The sequence below is a fragment of the Panicum virgatum genome, chromosome 2N (genome assembly GCF_016808335.1).
Source record: "Panicum virgatum strain AP13 chromosome 2N, P.virgatum_v5, whole genome shotgun sequence".
Taxonomy (NCBI): domain Eukaryota; kingdom Viridiplantae; phylum Streptophyta; class Magnoliopsida; order Poales; family Poaceae; genus Panicum; species Panicum virgatum.
The window spans coordinates 26,328,005-26,334,004 of NC_053146.1; the positions used below are offsets into that span (position 1 = coordinate 26,328,005).

A 6,000-nucleotide genomic window follows, 5' to 3' on the forward strand; every position below is an offset into this window, starting at 1 on the left:
CGCTGGCCGCCCAGCCATGGGCATGGGGCACGAGCCTCTGCCTAGCCAGACCGCCCCACCACGGCGAGGCCGCAGGCCCTGCCGCGGTTCCGGGGCATGAGGCCGCCAGACGCCTCGTCGCGGGCGTGGCCAGCCAGGGCTGACTGGGAGCCGCTGCGTGGCTGTGCTTGCGCCGCGCGGGGCGCAGTCATCCGCAGTGCGTGGCCGCTGACCGCGGCGCGGATTGGGCCTGGGCCTGGCCGAGCGAGGGCCGCCGCGGGGGCTCGCCAAGCATGGTGCCGGTGAGCGCGATGGAGTTGGGGAAGATTTCAGATTGACGATGAGGAAGGTACGAATCACGGCAGTTACCTTAATCCAGTATTCCTTCTCGTAACCGTCGTATCTTGGAGAAGTGCTAGAGCATGGCTGTATCGCCGGATTGTCGAAGGCCAGAGCAGCGGTTGTCAGCCTCGCCATCGTCATGAACGAGGCAGAGGAGGCGGGGCGACGAGTTCCGGCGACAGTGCAACTTCGATCCCCTTCTGGATTCCCTCTCGAGAGCGCAGAACTGAGAGTAGTGCGTTCTCCTCTACATGTTCTCGTAGAGCGGTGCTGATAACGTGTTAAAGCGTGAATGTAAATGAACAAGATTTGGGAACAACCGATGTTTTCATTGATCTCTTTGGAATATATACAAGTGAACGGTTGCGTCGTACGGACGCGACTGTTCGGGAGAAACGCCAAAGGACATGTCCCTTTGGTGACAAGCCTAACTGCTAATACAAAACTAACTGCTAAGTCTTTGATGAGATCGATAGTGAATGGGTACACGTACGCCAACAGGCACCGTTTCACAACACAAATAAAGCACCTGAGGCATGCAACTACTTGCTACTGCATGGCGCACCACCATTCAATGAAAGTGGGCCAGCAAACATCTATTGATAATGTAGCACAACAGTGTAGAGGGGAATATATCTCTTGAGGTCACGAACGTTAGAGTAATTCAATTCAAATAATATGTGAACATTTACCACGTAAGTGCCTGTAAATCGAAACTAACGGACAGGACAGATTAAGATTTTGCACCAATCCTTTTGTTCTTGTTTCTGTTTGTCTCAACTCTAGGAGTAAAAGCCAAAGATCACAGACCAAATTTGACAGTTTACTGAATACTCGAACTGCTCATTTACATTATTGCTCAACTGCTAAAACAATAACTGTTTGTGCTTCTCACAGCTTTCCTCAGCAACATCTCATGTTTACATAAAGCGCTTCGGTCAGCAGCACTCAGTCGATTACCAAATCATCACAGTCCCAAATCCATCCTTAGTTTTGATAGTTGATGCATTTTTACGACCATTTCTTGCTCAGTAGTTTTGATACAGTTAAGTCTGTTGCGTTTTTAAGACCATTTCTTGCTCAGTAGTTTTGATACAGTTAAGTCTGTACCGCCGAATCCATCCATGACAGCCTTCGCGGAGGGAAATTCTGCTCTGGCAGTAAAGCTGGGAGACACAGATACTAAGATAACAAGCACCGGAATCATGGTTGTTGGTTGAAATAACCAATGTATGAGAGGCAAAGACAGTTTACCTGCATCGAACAACTACACATGGCATGCCAATGCGCTCAGCTGCGAGGACGCCAGATTGGCTGCCCGCAACAAGAATGCAGTTTTGCACGTCACACCCAACATATTCAGATCCAACTCGCAGAGCTGCTATTACCTTCTCAGAGCTGAGAATGGCGACTGGGCAGTGAAATTTAGATAATATTCTACGCAGTCAAATGTAGATAATATTCTTCCAGGGAGTTAAGTGCTAGTAATAACCTTTCAGACGCCGTGATGTCAACGCTAAGCTTTAGGATCGATGCAACCTCTTCTGCAATCCTCTGCTTCTCTGCGCAGTTTGCAACAGAACATTTGGAATTAACTTCAAATGATCCATGAACTGAAAACGAAAAATGAACCAGGCTGCAATTTTTTCAATAGCAAATACTCACCAGCCTTTTGGGCTTCCTTGATAAGTTGTTCATCCAAACTGGACGTGATACCTTTACCAAGAACAAGTTGCCCGTAGAAGCTTCCTTCAACCTCATCTTTTCCAACAATCTTAATTTTTGATGTTCTTTCAGGACCCAACTTTTTAACTATAGATCTAGAGTCAAATAGAAAAGAAATGAGAACACAAAATATTTTGACAGGTTACAATATTGCCATCAATTAGTTTGAGAGATAAAAAGAGCGGACAGTAGTTATTTATCTTATACAAACTGTACCTTGAAATCTTTTCTCCATTTCTCCCATATGCAGCCAATATGGCCACAGGGAACACCCTCATTAAGTGCATCATCAATGAACCTTTGAATGATTTCATACACAGAATCAGACACATGGCAACTTAAAGATCAAGATAGAGTCATTCATATCCCATGCAAGCATACAGTACTGAAGAGAGACAAAGGCTGTTCAGAAAATAACAAAAGCTCAAAATAAGGACCAAGGTACTTTGCTTATAAATGCTCATGCACTGATGGAATCAAAGCATGCAGCATGAGTATCAGAATATACATAGAAACTTTTATATGAAATGCTGTGAATTATGTTCCTTCTTTTAGATAGCAACAAATGCCCCACATATGATCGAGTAAAATTGTCCTGTAATTCTTGCAAAGTTTTTAAGGATGAGAAAAAAAAGAAAGACCTTGGATACGTCTATACAGGCTGCATATTACAATTTACAAGTAATTGACTGGTGGCTGCAACTCAGGCAGGGTATGCACAAGCAACATCGTAAGGGCCTCAACTCCCTGCGTGCAGGTAGCTTGAAAAATCTAGAAGGAATGGAATGCTTGCATCCTCCAAAGCAAGAACGCAACAGTCGCTCAAGTAGTCTGGGATATCGGTGAAGAGATCAGGTTATGGACTCAAGATGGAGCAAAAAGACTTAGTGAACTCAGCTATACTTAGTGAACTCAGCTATGCTGTAGTTCCAACATCAGGAGTCGCTGTTTTAGTCTAGATAACAACTACTCTTCTTCTGTTCCAGTTGTTCTTTCCTTAGCATAAGCCAATAGTTTGAACCATGTGCCAGCGAGAGCCTCGGCACCTCATGTTGTAACAATGTTTATTCTGTTTTTCTTCTTAATGAAAAAGATACGCAGCTCTCCTGCGTATTCTCAAAACAAAATAAAGTCTATCAATAATAATTCAAAATTTCCTAGATCATTCTATCTAGAGAGATCTTCTAACAAAAGAGGCAAGCAGGAGATTGAAGTCTTACTTTTCGACTCCAGGACGTAGTGGTAACCTATCAGAAGCTGAGAAGTCTTCCAAAGCTTTCAACTAGAACAAGAAAGATGTTCAAAGAAGTCAATTTTTCTCGAACAGCTCAAAGAAGTCAATATAAAAATATTTATAATGAAAATGGTTGAAAGAGAAGAACCACTAGTCCATTTTGAATTTTTGATATAAATTAAATTCAAGATCTTGACTAATCAGATTGGTTGAAATCGGATTCCAAATTAGAAATCAGTACCAGGAACTAGTGCATAAAAGCAAGGAGAAAAACTAGTGCATAGAAAGGAATTAAGCAAACCCTGCTTTCAGGTTATATACAAAACCTTGTTTTCTAACTGCTAAAACTGCCAGCCAGTTGTACTGGATAAATTGTTGACCCCCATTCCTTAGTAAAATCATTCATGGATCATGTGCACACATGAAACTGAGAACCTTGGAAAGTTAGGTGAAATCAGGACTCTGGCAATTAGGAAAAGGTCAAAAGGATAAAAAAAACACTATCAGACTACCAGCCAGGTAACAGCTCAAGCAAACTTCTGTCAAGGCCTGATATATCATAAAGTATGACCAATTAATGCTTGAATGCTTACCTTTTCACGAAGAACACTTTTCATAAACGATCCTTTCTCACTAGTTGGCAAAGATGTAGGCCAGCCAATCTGTGTTAAGTCAGAGGAAGGGGTTAAATTCAGAAAATGCAATGCATCAGCAATTAAACAGCTCCATAAAGCTATGTTACACAACAATTAGTTTGTTGCATGGGAGAAAGGAATAAAATTTTAATGAAATTTGGCTACAGACTACAGAAATTGAAAGAATTTGCTAGTTCTGCTTTCCACTCCAATGTCTTTAAGCAAATGGCTGACTTGAGATGTACTGTAGCAAGATTTGCTAACTCATACTTGACAAAGGAGGGTACTAGGGGAAGAAATAGACCATACCCTGTCAAAGAACAATACCAGCATCCTTTCCTCATCACCCCGAGCTTTCCTAGAAAACAGAGCAGCTTTAGGAAAATAATCAACATAAAGTGAAAAGGAAACACCCCCTCCAGTGTAGTCCAAACTAAGAGGTTAGACAAAGGCGAAACAAAATAGCAAGGGAACACGCTCCAGTCCATAATATCAATATTTAACTCAATGTTAAAGGAAAGACAGGACATATGATTGACGATGCTTGAGAATTCAATACGCACCTGACCAAATCAGCATATATTGGCTCTGTCCAATTTGCACAATCTAACCCGAGACTTTGAAATGCTGGTGGAATAAAATGTTAAGATATATTAAAATCAAGACAGGCAAGAACTATGCATACTTGTGCAGTTAGACTTCTATTCCGCTAGACTCCTGCCTGGTTGATCTACGGAATTTGCTACTTTGCATTTCAACCTCAGCATGGCATAGCATGTATTGAAGAAAACATGAAGTGCTACAGAAGAGTAAAAGAATTTGATAAGGGCATGAAGCACAGAAGAATATTTATATATCTCGCACCTACATTGAAAGCTTGTCGATTGCCGAAACGGTAAACATCTGCTAGAACTCTGGAGGAACAGAACAAGAAATGTTCAATCAGAAACAGTGATTCTTCAGAGATCAGCAAGGCAAAGGATGGCAAGAAAAGGTATCACTATTCACCACTCCACAAAAGCTCGAAAATAAACTTAACAGTATTTGTTCAACAATGAAGCATGCTTCAGCTAGAACTGAAATAATGGAGAAAGGATTCTCGCGGAATTAATCAGATACCACATCGCTTATTCGTGGCACTTGTCTCCACGAATTATATCTGAGGACACGTTGTCCTCACCAATTCCAACCACGTTCTACATCTGCCCAGTAATTCTAAGAATCTAAGCTACTTTTAAGATAAGTAGTAGCAGAAACAGCTCTAGCTTCAGCATCTGCTATCCTCAAGAAGCAGAAAAGACACTCCTTTGGGGATAAAAACAAGGGGAATTAACAAACCGAGCACTAAAAAGGCAGGATTTTTAAGGCCCTCACCCTTCCACCTCCACAAGCAAGCAGAGATTCGGCGGTGCCGGGCTCTCCAACGACGAAGAGGAGCACCGGAGCGGCGGCGCCAGTTGGCGGCGGCCGGAGCTCGGGGCGACGGCGGCGCGGAGAGGAGGAGAAGCAGAGGCGGCCGAGGAGGTCGGGGTGGAGGCAGGAACCTTAGCCGTCTCCGGCGAGGCTGGTGCCAGCGGGGACCCCCGGAGCGGGACGCATTGGGCGGCAGCGGCGGCCATGACGGGCGTCCCGGAGCGTGTGAACCGGCGGAGGCGAGCTATCCACCGCAGGGAGAGGAGAGGGACACCGATGATTGGTCGCTCCACCGGGTGTGTGGGTGCAGGGAGGATTATTGAGCCACTAATGCTAACACACACACAGCGGCTAAGGTAATCATCGTTGATGTGATGATGGGCTATCGCTTACCGCTTTCGGAAAAAGTTATCTATGGCGGCAAGAATCTAGCTCATTTCTTTCGCCAGATACACCCCTCCCTTTCCCGTCTCAGTTTTGTTTGGAGAAAGGTATTTCAATTTTTTATACAGAAGAAATTTCAATTGTCTACCGCAATATCGACCTTTCCCATTCTAGCGATCCTATAATGGAAATTCTAGCCTCCGCATATTGGACCAAATAAAATATATTTGCAAAACTTTTTCAAGGATGTGTATAATTTTTCACGACGAATAGGACGAATAGGATGAC

General features: G+C 43.6%; 1 long non-coding RNA gene and 1 pseudogene across 1 annotated transcript; one reads left to right on the forward strand and one right to left on the reverse strand.

Moving 5' to 3' along the window:
* The first annotated feature begins 138 nt into the window (after positions 1-138).
* LOC120660141 lies at positions 139-694 on the forward strand. Its single transcript, XR_005669386.1, has 2 exons — positions 139-328; positions 393-694. It is a non-coding gene; the product is annotated as an uncharacterized LOC120660141 (long non-coding RNA).
* Positions 695-1,031: 337 nt separating this feature from the next.
* On the reverse strand, positions 1,032-5,657 carry LOC120660140 (annotated as a pseudogene).
* Between the last annotated feature and the right edge of the window lie 343 nt (positions 5,658-6,000).